Here is a 17,020-nt window from a genome sequence, read left to right on the forward strand (position 1 = left end):
TATATGGGTGTAGAAGTCTAATTGTGTGATTATATTATTTTATCATATCACTGAATATGTTTTAACAAAATCTCAAAATGGACTTCACGTGACTGAGTTTTTAGTTCAAACTTTTTAAGCAACAAGCTGTATGACCTTTGGGAAGTTTCTTAACCCCTCTGTGTTTTCCTAATGCAAAGAAGGAGTTGGTCAGATTATCTCTCAACATTTTGGCTCTAAAAGTCTGCAAATAAAAGGTATATTTCTCAAAACAAATGGAAGAAAAATGTCACTGTACCAGTACCAGATTGCTTGTTCATCTCTTTTTTCCTGTTTCCTAAATTAAAGACACTCCTATGCCAGTAAAAGTAAAATGACAAAAACATTTATAGAATGCCAACTATGTGTTTGGAAGCATACTAGTTGTTTTATGTAGTTAAATCCATTTTTCAGTCCTGTGCATCCTGATATTTTTAAAAACAGATTTAAGAACAATATATTTAATTAGAAAATTCATTACAACAAAGTTATCCTATGTATATTCAGGTGTACATCAGGTTCAATCATACCACGTGTCACTTCTTAACCTTTTATCATTTGTATTCTTCCTTTTGGATCTTTTCCTTATTTGTATATCCCTATCAATATAGTTATATCATATCAGTTACATGATTTTTTTTTGACATGATATCTTTTTATACTTACATTTATTTTGAAAGAAAACCTTTCTTCACTATAATAAATATACACCAGTGCCTCTCTCCATAAATGCAAGAGTTGTAATATGTAAAATACGTATATTCATATACAAAATATACTAGAAATATTATGAAAATAAAGCAATATAATTAAATTCTAGCTAGATTCTGTTTACCTACCATCTCTTTTTTTTACAAGAGGAGATCAGTGTTGAGATCAACTTTAGCAAGAATCGTGCTAGGTCAGTTTAGAGTAAATCCATCCACTCTTGATAGACAGTCAAGTTCCTCTTACCCCACTCTTGATATCTAACCAAGTTCTTCTTAAGAATCCACTCCCTCATTCTGCCATTGCCTATAAATCCCCAGTTCTCTCTGCTATATTCAAATTTGAGTTCAGTCTCTCTCCCCTATTACAATAGTTTTCAATTAAATCTTTCTTGTCTGTTAAAAAAAAATGATTAAGTGTGGGAAAAGTGGTGCTTCTAAAAATAATGGTACTATTTTTAGATTAGCACCAGCTGAGACTTTCTAATATGAGTGAGAAGGATTATGAAGGGAAAATGTACTCACTATGTTCAATGTTAGCTAATGCCTTGTCCATGAACCACAAAGTATCACCTCTCCTGAGTGGTATATATCCCACATGTTTTGGACCAAGTTATGCACCACCCCAGGTCCACTCAGTCCTCTCTTACCATGGTAGTAGATCTCCTGCCCCCTCTGCCTTATCTTCAGAGATCAGCATAGCAGAAATCTCCTGTGAGGCCAAAGCCTGGGCTAACTGGATCCATAGTAGCTCTGCCTCCCCAGTGTCTGCCATAAGGGAGTTGGTAGCACCACTAAGAACTATGAGGGTTAACACCCTGTGGGGAAGACTGAACATCCAGAGACAGCTGAAAAGAAAGAAGAAAAAAGAAAAAGATAAAGGAAGAAAGGAAGAGAAGAAGGAAAGAAGGAAGGAAGGAAGGAAGGAAGGAAGGAAGGAAAAAGAAAGAAAGAAAGAAAGAAAGAAAGAAAGAAAGAAAGAAAGAAAGAAAGAGAAAGAAAGAAAGAAAGAAAGAAGGAAAGAAAGAAAGGAAAGAAGGTCACCAGATACAGGAGGAAGTTCTGGGTGGCCTCTCTGGGATCATCTTACAAAACTAAATCATGTGTTGCATTTGTTTTTGTTGAAAGGCTGAGACCAGCTTGATAAGGTACCACCTGTACTTTCTTTTCCTCTTTTCTATTCTCAGCTCATTTCTTTTTTTTCCCCCCACTCAGCTACCTTGTGTTTGTACCTCTCAAAAAACTGTTTACTCACTAGACTTGCATCAGCTCTCTTTTTCTAGATTATTTCCCACACTTAGGGACCCAAAGGGATACCACATAGTTATGTGAAAATTAATTTAAAAGTTATGGGCTTCCCTGGTGGCGCAGTGGTTGAGAGTCTGCCTGCCAATGCAGGGGACACGGATTCGTGCCCCGAGGAATTTCCCCAGTCAATATTAGTCAATATAATGAAGAGAAAAACAGTACAATTTCCACTGAAAGTGACTTATGGTCAGTTATGTGCTCCCAATTCTCCATATTCCACAGTGAATTCTATAGGAAGAAGGAATCTCTCTGTCTTCACACCCATAACCCTAAAGATTGACACAGTGCCTGGCACATAGAGACCAAAAATATTTTGAATACAACAAATATTTGTTGAATTAATGGACTCTCAGAGCCGTGTTTACCTAAAGTGGTAGCAGAACAGTTCACTCTACTTGTGCTATACACTGATATGTCCTCTTTAACACTCTGCTGCTATTGTCTTCAGGCACATATCCCTATACCACTAGGATGACTTATCTATACCTTCTTTTATAGCAGGTTTTGTCCTGAATTTCATTTCTTTTTGTTTTAATTGAGTTGTTTTTGGGGCTGGTGGGTAAGTTGTAGAGAGCTATTCATCTGTGTTTCTCTCTAAGAGACATTGGTCTTTTCCCTCAATCCTAATACTGGTCAACTACCTCCCTTTACAATTCTTGTTCAGGAATCCCCTTTCCCTTCCCTACACCACTAACATCGGTGTTGAGCATGTTGTGGGACACCAGGCTTACATGACATTTTTACAATATTTCAAATGCAAACCCAAGTTTTCACATGATTTATAATGCTATTTGTTTGACAATATAATAGAATCTCAAATGCTTAGATAATTCTAGCATTTTAGCAATTTGCAGAAACTCTGTGGCTGGGAGATATATATTTGTATAGAAACAAAAAGTGGAGGCATCATAAACCATGATGAAGCTCTACTAGATTATCTTTTTCCAAAAATATTGAGTCTGGGGGCTTCCTTGGTGGTGCAGTGGTTGAGAATCTGCCTGCCAGTGCAGGGGACATGGGTTTGAGCCCTGGTCTGGGAAGATCCCACACGCGGTGGAGCAACTAGGCCCATGAGCCACAGCTACTGAGCCTGCGCATCTGGAGCCTGTGCTCTGCAACGAGAGGCCGCGACAGTGAGAGGCCCGTGCACCGCAATGAAGAGTGGCTCCCGCTTGCCGCAACTAGAGAAAGCCCTCACACAGAAACAAAGACCCAACAGAGCCAAAAATAAATAAATAAATTTATTAAAAAATATATATATATTGAGTCTGTCCAATGCATGGTCCCTGATGATTTGCACCTTGTAAAGATAATATTCATTTCAAAAATATATTACAGAGAACTTATAATATGCCAAGCATATTATATTAGAATATTTTTTAGAAGCCAGGAATATAAAGATAAGTCAGTCCCTGACCTCATGTAGATTTTATTCTAATAAGAGAAATAGACTTAAAAGGGCAATTTCAATATTGTGAAGCAAGCTTCCTATCACCAGTCTGGGCTAGGTGTTATGGGAATGCAGGAAGGGAAAAATAAGTCAAACTGGAAGAAGAAGATGAGAGAAGCTTCCTGGAGGACAATATATTATAAGTTAGTCAAGTGAAGAATGGGGTGGATTGGAAACTGAGGCAGAAGGGAAACATGAACAAAGGCCCAGAGGAATGAAATAACATGATGAGTGGGAAAACAGCAGGTGTTTGTCATGGCTGGAGTGTAAAGACCAAAGAATGGAGGGTATAAAAAAGGACTAAAGGGGAATGAGGGAGTCAGTTCTTCGTGGAAAACCTTGCACTTGAGGATAAGAAGTTAGGCATTATTTTGAAATATATAGGTGAGGGTGTATAAATGTAGGGAGCTATAGAAGATAAAATTAGGAAAGGAGGCAGAGACCCTCTGAAGAGTTTCTTCTTTATGCTGAAAATTCTGAACTTCATCCTATGGGAATCAGTTAAACATTGAAGGTTTTGAAGTAAACAAACATGATAAGTTTTTCTTTTCTGACAGATGACTCTGGTTACATTTTAAAGGATATGTTTCAGGAAAGGGAGAGCAGAAACAGGAATACTAGCTAGAAGACTATTTTAAAAATTCATATGAATTATAGTTTGATTGGGTCTAAATAACATATGGTAGAGATTTTAAAAATACAACACCAATTATTATATTAAATTTTTTGTCCTCTTTATTGTTTACTAGGGAGGTGTAATTATTCATTAAGTTAAAATTGTTCACGTTATTTTGTTCTCTGTCTATAAAATAGATCATCATTCCCCATGTTTCTGTTCCAATATAGCTCATCCCCTGACCATTTCAAAAAAATTCTGCAATAAAATATTTGTTTTCCACTAAGTAAAACTTTAAGATTATGATTCCTTTGCATCAGATTAAATTCATGTGTATTGGGGAATATTTTTGGATAGAGCATTGTTTATAGTGGCATGTTTTATAATGATTGTTTTAAACCACACCTTCAATCTGTGATTCCTCTTAGCATATTTTGGAATTCAATCTGTTCCCTAATGTTATAGAGTTTACAGTGTAATCCATTATTCAATTTAAAAATGTGTTCCCTCTCTCTTGTTTTTAAATGAAGAATATTTCTGATAGTGTCAAAAATGAACAATCCCTTTTGGTATAAATCAACCAAAACTTATTTCAATTTTTAAATTGTTAAAATTGATTTCTCTTTCTACAATTTCTGACATATAGGAACAGATGCAGGGAAAAGGAAGGGGTCCATAATTTGTTTTGTCCTTCAGATAATTATTTCAATCCCTCATATTGCTTGCTGGACAAAATCTAACTTGCCTGAAATAGCATTGTTTTCAAGTATTACCTTGCATTTATGTATAGTTTATAACCTCAGCATTTGAGGATTGTGTAGCCTCATTCCAGAGACTAACTTACTGTCCAGCTCAAAACCATGCATAGCAATATGGTACCATGCCTGTCAATCATCAGTACTTAGGCGTCAATATTATTTGTTAAGATAAAAAAGAAAATCATTCTGTATGTCCGTCATTGTATTTTGGGGGAAGATCTGTTGTAATTTACTTTAAGCCAGAAAGAAAGGTGTTTGAAAATAGCCTATTGACATACTTTGAGTAAAGGTGTCTAAAAATATGACAAAATCTTTATCAGCCAGATGTATGTTCACCGTTGAAACCATGGAGCTCTTATAAACAATCTAAAATCTTAAGAATAAATTTTTCCAAGGCCAAATCATTGTTATTATAACTAGAAAAAATTTTGTGAAATTCTTGTGTGTAAAAAGTTGGCCTTCATTTTTAACTCTGTTGTAATAGGCAAAACTCTTTTTAAGATGAGGGGTTGAAATTGTTGTTTCTTTCTTATAGGAATGCCTCAACTCTCCCAAAAGATGACAAATATTTTTATCATAGTGTAGAAACTACCGGCCAATCATGGAAAGGGAAAGGATATATACTATTCTAGAGGCACAGCTCCAAAAGTATGTACATTAAGGGAAGAAAAATGAATTCTGTTGTTTAGATTTTCCTTGTTCATAATGGGAAAACTCGTGTCAAAAGAAGTTGCCAAGAAAACAAATTCCCAAAGGAAACTCCTGCATTATCACAAATCAATTTCTATAATGTTTAATTTGGAATGTCTTTCTTCGTTCAACCAGTGTGGCTGACAAACGAGGCATAAGCAAGAGATTGATGTCTCATTTGACTTGTGATTCCCGTCCATACTAAGAGAAGATACTGGTTATGCCATTCTACTTCTGGTGAGAGAAAACTTCATGGAATACATGCCATATCATGGGTACTTTTGCAGATCCTCACAGCTCCCTTCTAAATTTGGGGAAGGCCATTCCAAGTCACAGATTACAAATACTATCAGATAAATAAATAAATGAATGAATGGGCATTTGTGATATTTATAAATCCAGAAACCATTGTTTAACATTTTTCACAACCATGGTACATATTAAAATTAAAATTCTTTTACATGACCTATTCCAAAATTTTCATAACTATGAATCTAATTCATGAACTATGGGAGGTCTAAAATATTTCGGACAGTTACCATTGTTCTCTCCCACCATCGCCACCCCAAAATAGCATTTGTTGACTCATCCCAATGTTATGTTTATGCATAGAGCATAGAAAAAAAACAGCGCCGAAATAGAGGCTGAGTCCCTGCAGAGATCCTCCATGGTTGGGTAGCGAGTGAGAAAAATGTAAGGCTTATTGTTAGTAACTTGTTCCTGATAACAGTTGTAACACCAAATGACATGATTAGCGACTTATCTACCTCTAAGTTAACTATCTTGCTTTTTAACAATGAAAAGAATGGGAATTTCTCACTACCAGGGAAGGGGGAATGGGGAATGATTATGAAACAGAAGTCATGAATCTGTCTTTATTTAGAGACACTAGAATTCACACCTTCTTTCAAGAGAGGATATCACGCCCAACCCCTACCATGTGCAGGTTGTTGAGGTGTCATTTCTACCGACAACCATGGAGACATAATTTGAGAAACTATTTGATTAAGGTTGTCTTTTCAATCTACCCATAATTTTGAATACTCAGTAAGTGACTAGGCACTGCATGAGGTGAATAAGCATCTTGAATAGACTAATAAACACACTACAATTAAGAGACAATACCTTATACTGAAAGTACAGTCTACAGTACTGACAGTATGTGCAATAGGCAATCAGAAGAGTGGAGAGATTACTTTAGGTCTAAGGACTTGGAGGAACTGGGATAATAGATCTCTTTACTTAGATTTAGAAGGATGAGTAGGGTTTGGTGGGTAGAGAGGCTGTGATGGAGAACCTCATAGAAAAAGCTATGAACAGCTTCCACAGAAGCAGAGAACATGGAATGACATTGAGGATTTGGGGGAATAGTTAGGCAACTGATTACCTGAAGCAGTGACTTTATATGGAAAATGGGGCCCCAAACCAGTGAAGCAGATTTCCAAAAATATACCTATTTTAGAAAAATTATTTTAGAAATGTTCTCTCTCTCCCCTTATCTATCTATTTCTTTCTATCATCTATCTATCTATCTATCATGAGTTTACTAATAACCCATGTCTAATGACAGAAAGAAAAGAGTTCAGGAAGGAATTTGCCTTTGAGGTGTCCTCAAGGGCAAATATTTGTAATTTTTTCACTTACAAGTGCAGAGTCACTCAGTCCTTAGATTCTGTCCCCAGGACTTATTCCTAGTCACAGATGCAGAAGTCCAAGAGGAAGCTGGGTGAAAATAAAAGCCTCCATAGCATACATGAGTTCTAGTGAGAGAGACGTGGTAAAGCCGACAGAAAAGAAGCCAAAATTCTAATCCCATGGGGTTGAAAGGCATGTGTACTTGAGCCCTATTCTAAAAAGCATCCCATGAGAACACTCTGAATGAAATGATATCCTATGAGATAATCATCAGGCACAGAAATTCCTGCAGATTAGTTTAGCAAAGTTATCACAATGGATGAAGTTGTTGTCTTTGCCAAATTATAAGATAATTATTAATGAGGAATTTCATGTATATACTTTAAAAGCTCCCATTTTATCATTAATAAGTAAAGGAAAACCAGTTTGAGGACTTTCAACTAAAGGTCCATTAAGAAGAATTGATGTGTTATAAAAAGTAGAATCTTGATACCTCCTAACTTATATTTCTCCAAATCAATGCCAGAATAAAAGTTCCAGAGCAATACAGATTATGTAGCCCTCATGAGAAAAAGCAGTCATTTCAGGGAGGTTGCATTTTTTTGTTTGTTTGTTTTTTTGCGGTACGCGGGCCTCTCACTGTTGTGGCCTCTCCCGTTGCAGAGCACAGGCTCCGGACGCAGGCTCAGTGGCCACGGCTCACGGGCCCAGCTGCTCCGCGGCATGTGGGATCTTCCCGGACCGGGGCACGAACCCGTGTCCCCTGCATTGGCAGGCGGACTCTCAACCACTGCGCCACCAGGGAAGCCCCTGCAGTTTGGAATCATACTCTCCTGCACCCTGCTGGCACTCCAAAATGGAAACTTGAGGGCCCATGAGAGTAGTGGCCAGTCTCTCTCTCCTTCAGTGAATCAGAGAAATAAGCTCTCTGGCTTAAACATTAAGAGTGAAATATTTACCTGGAATATTTTTCCTTCTGGTGGAATTCCAACTTGTCAGCAACATTGACTGAATCAGGACTGGGAGGGGAAACAAATCTCACTTTGTGGTCAAATGAACTGGGGAATAATTTCACCTCCTCTTGAGTCTGACATTGATCAGAGGGATAGGTTACCCCTCATTGCTGCCTATGTTTCTTTTTTTCCCATCCGTTTTTGGTAGGGGATAAAAAAGATTCAAAACCTTGTATGTAACGACTTGGCATATTAAATAGGCAAATTCCTGTGTGTGTGTGTGTGTGTGTGTGTGTGTGTGTGTGTGAGAATAATATTAAAAACCATCGTAAAAAAATCACTTATTGAAATTTTCTCTTTGGATTCATCTGGTCATTTTTCGATTAAGATAAATGGAACTACACACATTCAATCTCTGGCATTACTTTGTGCTTAAAGTATCACTATGAAACTGTGAGTCTGTGAGCTCTCTGTCCAGAATCATTTATTCTCTGAGATCTTATGATGAATAAAACCCTATGAGCATTCTCATGTGCTATTGCTGAGAATCATGGGTAATTTTACGTGTCAGCTTGGCTGGGCCACCATAGTTAGATATTTGGTCACAGTCTAGATGTCACTGTGAAGATATTTTTTGAATGATATTAATATTTCCATCAGTACACTTTGAGTAAAGCAGATTATCCTCCCTAATGTGGGTGGGCCTCATCCAATCAGTTGAAGGCCTTTAGAAAAAGATTGACTTTCCCTGAGGAAGAGGGAATTCTGTCTACAGCCTGCCTTTGGACTTCACCTTCAATGTTAACTCTTCCCTGGATCTCCAGCCTGCTGGCCTGCCCTGAACATTTTGGACTTGCCAGTCCTTACAACTGCATGAGTCAATTCCTTAAAATAAATCTCTCTCTGTTTTTCTCTTCCTCTTTCTCTCTATACACACATCCTCTTGGCTCTGTTTCTCTGGAGAACCCTGACTAATACACTGAGGGAGGACAGACATTAGTACATGTTTGTGTGTATGTGTACTGTAGAGGGGGGCATAATAGGACCTGGGGTTTTATTCTTGTCTCTGGACAGTCTGGGTACAGCAATTTTCAGACTATAGTAATATCCCAACATGGACATAGGGTAAAACATGATTTTTCTGAGCCTCACAACCAAATATTCTGCTTTAATAGGTCTGAGGTAGAGCCTCAGGAAACTGCCTTTTCTAACAAACACCCTGAGATTGTTCCAATACACTTTGTTCACACAATTTAGTTAGAAACAATGGTCATGGGAGTGTCACTTCTCAAGACAGGCCGTATGGTCTGAATGTTTGTGTCCCCTCAAAATTCATATGTTGGAATCCTAATCCCCCATGTGCTGTATTAAGAGGTGGGGCTTTGGGGAGGGGATTAGGTTATGAGTATGGACCCTTATGAATGGGGTTAGCATCTCATAAAAGAGGCCCCGCCACTCTCCGGTCCCTCCCCCACGTGAGGACAAAGTGAGAAGTTAGCCATCTATAACTCACAAGAGAGCTTTTACAAGAATCTGAGCATTCTGGCGCCCTGATCTTGGACTTCTGTTGTTTATAAGCCACCCAGTCTCTGGTATTGTGTAATAGCAGCCCAAATGAACTAAGACAACTGGGTAGGAGATTAGACATTATTGGAGCAAAGCTTTCGGAACAATAAAGGATTCTCTGAAGTTTGAAGGTGGTGATGGGGGGATAGAATGGATCTTTTTGGTTTTCTCTTTTAGATTCAGATTCATACTTTTTAGAGCAAGGAAAATTTTCTTGGGGATAACATAAATAAGAGTCTAAATTTCTTGACACCCGTAGAAACAAGTTGAAAATAATTTCATTTGCACAAATTGCTTACATCCTCATCCAGGACATTTTTTCCGATGATTTAGTAATTCTTTCTAAATCATCTATGACAGGTGACCACACAGCTTCAGCCTGAAGAATAGGGAGAGACTGAGTACTCACCAGCAGTCCTTGTCATGTATTTCTTCTGGAATCATTCACTCACTAACTCACCAAATATCTATCAGGCACGAACTCTACCTCAGGTTTTGGGGAAGATATGAGGATGTAAGAAAAAAAAAAAACAGTTCTCATTCTTATGGGGTTCATCACTAACTAAAAATATAAAGCACTTTACACAAACACATATAAATCACAATAGAATTCTTGTAATCAGGGCTTTAAATGTACCAACTCTTTGAAAGTGGCGAACATATTTAATTTAGTAGTAAAATACCTACTAGCTTAGATTTCGAGATAAGACAGACCTGGATCACTAGTTATGACCCTTGATGAGTGACTTACTTCTCTAAACTAGAAAATGGGGATAATCATAGTCCCTACCTCACATGGACAGGATGAGTATTAACCAAAATAATGCCTGCAAAGCACTCATAACAATGTCTGAAATAAATTGAGTGCTTCATAAATAACTATTAAAATTTGTAAGCAAACTTTAATTTTTAAGTGTTACGGGAAGGAAGGAAAGTAACATTTACTGTGTGTTTACTACATTCCAATCGTCACGTGCAAGGCATTTTACATCCATAATACAATCAAAAGACAGTTGCAGGGTTTCCCTGGTGGCGCAATGGTTGAGAGTCCACCTGCCGATGCAGGGGACACGGGTTCGTGCCCCGGTCCGGGAAGATCCCACATGCCGCGGAGCGGCTGGGCCCGTGAGCCATGGCCACTGAGCCTGCGTGTCCGGAGCCTGTGCTCCACAATGGGAGTTGCAATAAGACTTTAGAAATCATCAGACTTTTTTTTCTAGATTGAAATTGGAGTAAAATGCATTAGGTTTCCTAGCAGATTTTCATGAACATACTGAAACTTACTGAAAGTTTTTTAGCTTACTACAATTATTTTATCATACTGAATAAAATAGTGATGTCCTTAAATTCATTTTTACAGCATTGATTTCCTACCTGTCAGGGTAACAATGAACAAAGAAATGTCCCCAGGCTGTAATAAAGCATTTCAAGTTGTCTTTCCCAGAAACAGAATAACTTTGCCCTAAACCATCTGCCCCTCCAGGTACTGCTTGTAGCCAAAATATCACAATTTTGTGTGAACAGTGCAAGTAGAATATGGAGGTATGGAGCTGATTGATGTTAACTGGGCTAAAAATTCCAACCTACACTTTCTACATTAGAGAAACCATCTGCTTGTTAATTTAAATTCCCAGCCAGAGACTCTACTCCTTACCTAATAAATATTAATCACAGCCTGCACGAGTCAGACAAGAATCATCTTCATGTTTGCACTTCGGTTATTTGATTCATAGCTCAAAGAAAATCCCTTGATTCTGTACATCATTATATCACTCTTAATTCTACATTCACTCATGTAATCATCCAATCATTCAAATATCTATACAATAAATAATACCAGTCACTCAATATATCTAAAAGAGTGTACCATGTGATGTTGAAAAATGGAGTCCCTCCTTTGATAGCAATACTCACTATGTTACATAAGCAGTAAAAAAAACTTCTGATATTCATTTGCATGTGTAATGAGATTCCATTTTCTCAAAAAGCAGAAAAAAAAAAAAAAAGATTAAGTAGCTAAAAGCCAGATCTCTAAGATCCCTTTGGATCCTTCATGCATGATTGTAATTGTGCAACTCACCAGCAAAGGACTTCCGATAAGGGAGGATATTTATGTTAACTTAATTATAAAGAAGTGAAGGCATTCCCTACAGAAGACATTGGGGCTTCAATACTCATGTCAGTGTCTTTGGTCCAACCAGACATATACTTTACCATGTGACCACCTGATGTGAGCAGGACTGCATGACACATCTCTAGAATGCAGCATTAGTTGAGAGTTTGCTTTACAATTCTTTATTGAAGCATTATTCTTGGCTTTACTTCAGAAGGCAACACTACTCTTTATGCTCCAAGGCCACTCACAATGTTTCCATAAGGTCAAAGCCAGAGTAAATGGAACCCTACCCGAAGCAACAAAACACAGGGTTTGGATGTGCTTGTATTTCTGACCTGTGACTAGTGACCTTTGCCCAAAGCCGTCTATACTCTTTGTCAGCCAGCAACCTGCTCACTGGGTTGATAACCTTCTTGCAAACACATCTTGGCTGGAGGTATGGCTCTCCATTCCCGTGTTCTCCGTGTCTATTTCCTAATCACTGCAGGCTTGTATACAATTCTTGCTCTAATTCTTGCTCTTTCCTCCAGAAAAAGGATTCCTTCAAATTGAAATACCTGGCAGTTACTTCCTGACTCCCCATAATCCTGTCTGCTATCCTTATGACTGGATTTTGATTTATAGTTAAAGTCCAGTGGCTACAATGATTAACTTTTTTGTTTCCTTAATGACATCCTGAATTTAATCCAAAAAAATTTTGCATTACAATCTGATGGATTTGTGCCTACATATACTGTTGCAGAAGCAAATCCTCCCTTGCCTGAAATATCATCCCCTGCATATCTGAATCCCAGCCAACCTTCCTGTAGTTTTCTGGCACATCCCAGCTCACACTGTTATCTTCCAACCTTGAATGACCATAGCTCTTTCAGCACTGAACTCACGTGTTAACGAGTACATTTTTTTAAACATGATCTCTAATTAGGCCATCAAATCTAAGAATATAAGACTGTAATCCCCTACTCTGTCCAGCTTAGCATTTTCTTGTACAGGATAGGTTCTCAATGGGAGAACTATTCTCAATATATTGCTGTAAAAATGATGCACTTTCTATAACAAAACTTTTCTGTACAATTTATTGCCACTGAGTCAGTTCCATGTAGAGTAAAGATTATGGGGTTTTGATTCAGACAAGACCTGAGCCTGAAAAACATCTCTGCTCATTAGCTCAGTCATCTTGAAAATGAAGTCTGATTCCATGCTCACGAGCATCTGAAATCTTTTCTAATTTGGGGAGAATATCCAATGCTGAGAGTCCATGTGGGAGGCGGGAAACTCTTTCTATTGGAGACCTGAGAAGAGCAAATGCTTTCTTCCTCCTGACTCCTGCCAGCGGTCAGGGCATGGATTATCAAACCCTCTCATCTACAGCTCTGGATCTTCAGTGGATTCCAAGAAGATGAAGGAACAGTTAATAATTAATTCATTGCACAGTGTTCAGGAGGCTGCTGGAGTGATTGCCCAGAGCTTCGGGGCAGGAGTGTTGAGCAGTGTTGAACAAAGGGGTACCATCTACCCTGTGGGGTAATCTTTGCTTTGCGTCTTGTGTCTAGACTTCCTTGATTTCTGTCCAATTTTTGGTGTAAGTTCTCCAGCTTTCTTGCCAATTGCTTTGCTGTTTAAGTTAAAAGACTTGGCTTCCTGGGCTGGCACTGACAGACACGTCTGATACATCCGTTTAGAAAAATGAGATGATAATATCTACCTCCTTTCTATCTAAATAAAATGTTATTTATAAAATATCTAGCAGGTACCTGTATCATAGCAACAAATCAGTTTTGCTATTATTTGCCAGTTTCTATATCCTTATTCAAAATAACTACTGTCTAAGCATCAAACTGCTCTTTTAGGAGTTGGCAGATAATTTTTTTATTCTTTAATAATTTCCTTAAAATGCTTCAACCAGCCCTGCTCACCTTTGGCTCAAGCCAGCTTGTTTCATGGCAGCTGCTTGGCTGCACTTCTTGCTGGCCCATCTCCACACACTTCCTTAGCCCAGAGAGGCCAGGGAGCTTCACTTCCATGGCACTGTTGTTACAGTTCTGGCCATGAATATTCATCATAGTATAGAAGGGATGTTAATGAAATTGTTAAACCTGGACAATGTGTGAGTACCGTAGGAAATCCAGGTCAAAGAGTTCCCAAACCCCTCATCGGACAGTTATCCACCTTTCCTCCCAGTGCTTGCAGTATTTTCTCTATGCCACTAGGGATCATGGAGCATCTCTTACTTTAAGTTTTAGTTATTTTAAGTTCATTTCTTACCTTTTTAAAATTGAACAGTAATCTCTTAAAGGTTGAGTTTTTAATGTATCATATTAGAATACATGCAATGCTTAAAATCAATGACTGATATATCTGGCTGGCTGAATACATTAATGATTACTTATGAATTAATGTGATTAGCAATTACAGAGGATTATGTTGAAATGTTGCTGCGATGCTCAGCATATTTTCCGGATTTTCCCCCTTAATATTATGTTGTTTAGAAATACGAATATGTCTCTTGGTGACCAATAAATTTTCTAATTTATTGCCACTAGAAAAATGTAATATATGCAAATTAAATCAGGAAAAAAAAGAATGTCTGGATATTTCTATAACTATCAAAAATATTAACCAATATTCAAAAACCTGTCGATGATGAAAACAATATCCAGATGAGTTTTACCAATGAATTCTACTGTTGTTTTTTATAGATAATAACATTGTCTACACAGAAAAATACACTATAAAGATGATAACTAAGAACATAGTTTAGAGTAGTGACTGAATATGAGGTCAATATGCAAAAATAAAATGCATTTCTATACACTAGCAACAAATATGTAGAAAATATAATTCATGAAGAATAGTCTGTACAATAACAAAAACAATTAAAGTGCCTAAGAAAACTAACAAAAGATGTTTAGTTGCAGCAAATTCACTGAAAAAGCTAAAAGTGACCTAAACAAATGAGAGCTATACCATGATCATTTATAAACATGGACTGTGGGCTTCCCTGGTGGCGCAGTGGTTGAGAGTCCGTCTGCGCATGCAGGGGACACGGGTTCGTGCCCCGGTCCTGGAAGATCTCACATGCCGCAGAGTGGCTAGGCCCGTGAGCCATGGCCGCTGAGCCTGCACGTCCGGAGCCTGTGCTCTGCAACGGGAGAGGCCACAACAGTGAGAGGCCCGCATACCACAAAAAAAAAAAAAAAAAAAAAAAAAAAAAAATGGACTGATGTAATTTCCATTTCTCCTCCAATTAATTCATAAATTTCATGTAATTCCAATAACAATCCAATCATGGTTTTTGAGAACAAGCTGATTGTTAAAGTTATATAAAAGAGAAAACCCCAGGAATAGTCATGAAAGAGTAAGATTATTCATTGCTTAGGCTGAGTTTCCTAAATACAATGATGTGCTAATGCTTTATTAGTGGATATAGTCCCAGATAAACAAGTGGGAGGGGATAATAGATGAGTGGCAGGGAAGAAGTGAAGACATGTAAGAAAATAATAATTAATAGTAATAATAATCACACAACTAATATTTAGTAATGGGAGTAAATCCACAGAGGTTGAATAAATGTAGTGGGTTGACTAAAAATACTGGATTCTAGAGCAATTCTTGGAGTTGGGAAAAATGAAAACTTTTTTTTAACATCTTTATTGGAGTATAATTACTTTACAATGGTGTGTTAGTTTCTGCTTTATAAAAAAGTGAATCAGCTATACATATATATATATATATATATATATATATGCTATGCGGCTGCTTCCCACTAGCAGGTTTTTTCCCATCTCCTGTCTCTCTGTGGTCAAAGATTGTTCCATGCAGCATTAACTCCCTGCACAGATTGGTTGTTACCTGGCTCTTCTAGACAGCTACTTGGAGACTCCAGATCCCACAGTAACAGTGGCAGCAGCCACAGCACAATGCACCATTTGGAGTGAAACAGCAGATGGGTACAAGCCAGCATTTGTCCCAGCCTGCCTGATGTAACTGCCACCACCCAGCATTTGCACGTGGACACAAAGAAATCTCAAAGTACCAAGAATTGACAAGGAAGGGAACACTTAAACAATGCCAGAAAGATTAAGATTTGGTGTAACAACTTTGGAAGATAATTTGTTACTACCTTGCAAAGTGAAAATTCGTAAATCTATCTGTATATCCTTTGACTCCATGTGTAGGTGTAGAAATACTTGTTTTGAGCATCTAGAACCAAGCCAAAGATTGCTTGTAAGAGGATTTTTCATGAAAGCAAAATAATGGAAACAACTCCTGGGGAGTGGATACACAAAGTTTAGTATATTAACACAACAGAATAATACACAGCAGAGAAAATGAATGAAGTTGGGGTGGATACAAATTCACAGATAACAACTAGAGCTATAATGAAGGAAATAAGTAGTTTTTAGATTGCATAGAGTATGATACCAGTTTTATAAGTCTCAAAACAAGTCTGCCATGGGATGTATATGAAAACACTATGAACGTAAAACAAGTGAATGACAGATTCTCGATAAGTCTTCACCTTCCAGGAAAATGAAAAGGGATGGGATAAGGAAGTAGCAGTCAAGTAGGTACACATGAAAGTAATTGGTAACATTCTAGTTCTACAGAAGAGTGTTGCTTGTATGACATTCATTTCGTCACTATACCTTAATACTGACATATATATATATATATATATATATATATATATATATATATATACACACACATATATAATGTATGCATCACAAACTAATAAAAAATTAAAAATAAACATAGCTTTTCTCAAAGACACTGAAGAAGACATCTTGTGAAGCATGCAATGTCCTCTTCGTTGTGTCTTTCTATTCTTTCCTGGCCCCCTCCCAGTGTAGACTGCGAAGGCAGTTCTAAGATTCTGGGCACCACACTTTGAAAATCACTGGTGTGATGATAGCTCTCACATGATTTGAATGGGTAACTTGGAAAGTCTACATAATAATGCAATTTTCTCCCTCCTGTGTTCCCTATCCCAGCAGAGAGTGCAAACACTTTCCAAGCTGTGAGAGAAACTTGGCTATTATTCGTGACTCCTGAGTCACCTTCTCCATATCACCTGTACTAAATCACCAAGTGCTCTCCTTTAGGGATATTCAATAGCCATTGAATCTATCCATTTTTCTCCATCCTCAGTGTTACTCCTCTAGACAATATAACCACCATATTTAGTCTCCCAGGTTAT

The sequence above is a fragment of the Neophocaena asiaeorientalis genome, unplaced genomic scaffold (assembly GCF_003031525.2).
Source record: "Neophocaena asiaeorientalis asiaeorientalis breed wild unplaced genomic scaffold, Neophocaena_asiaeorientalis_V1.1 scaffold152, whole genome shotgun sequence".
In the NCBI taxonomy this organism is placed as follows: Eukaryota; Metazoa; Chordata; class Mammalia; order Artiodactyla; family Phocoenidae; genus Neophocaena; species Neophocaena asiaeorientalis.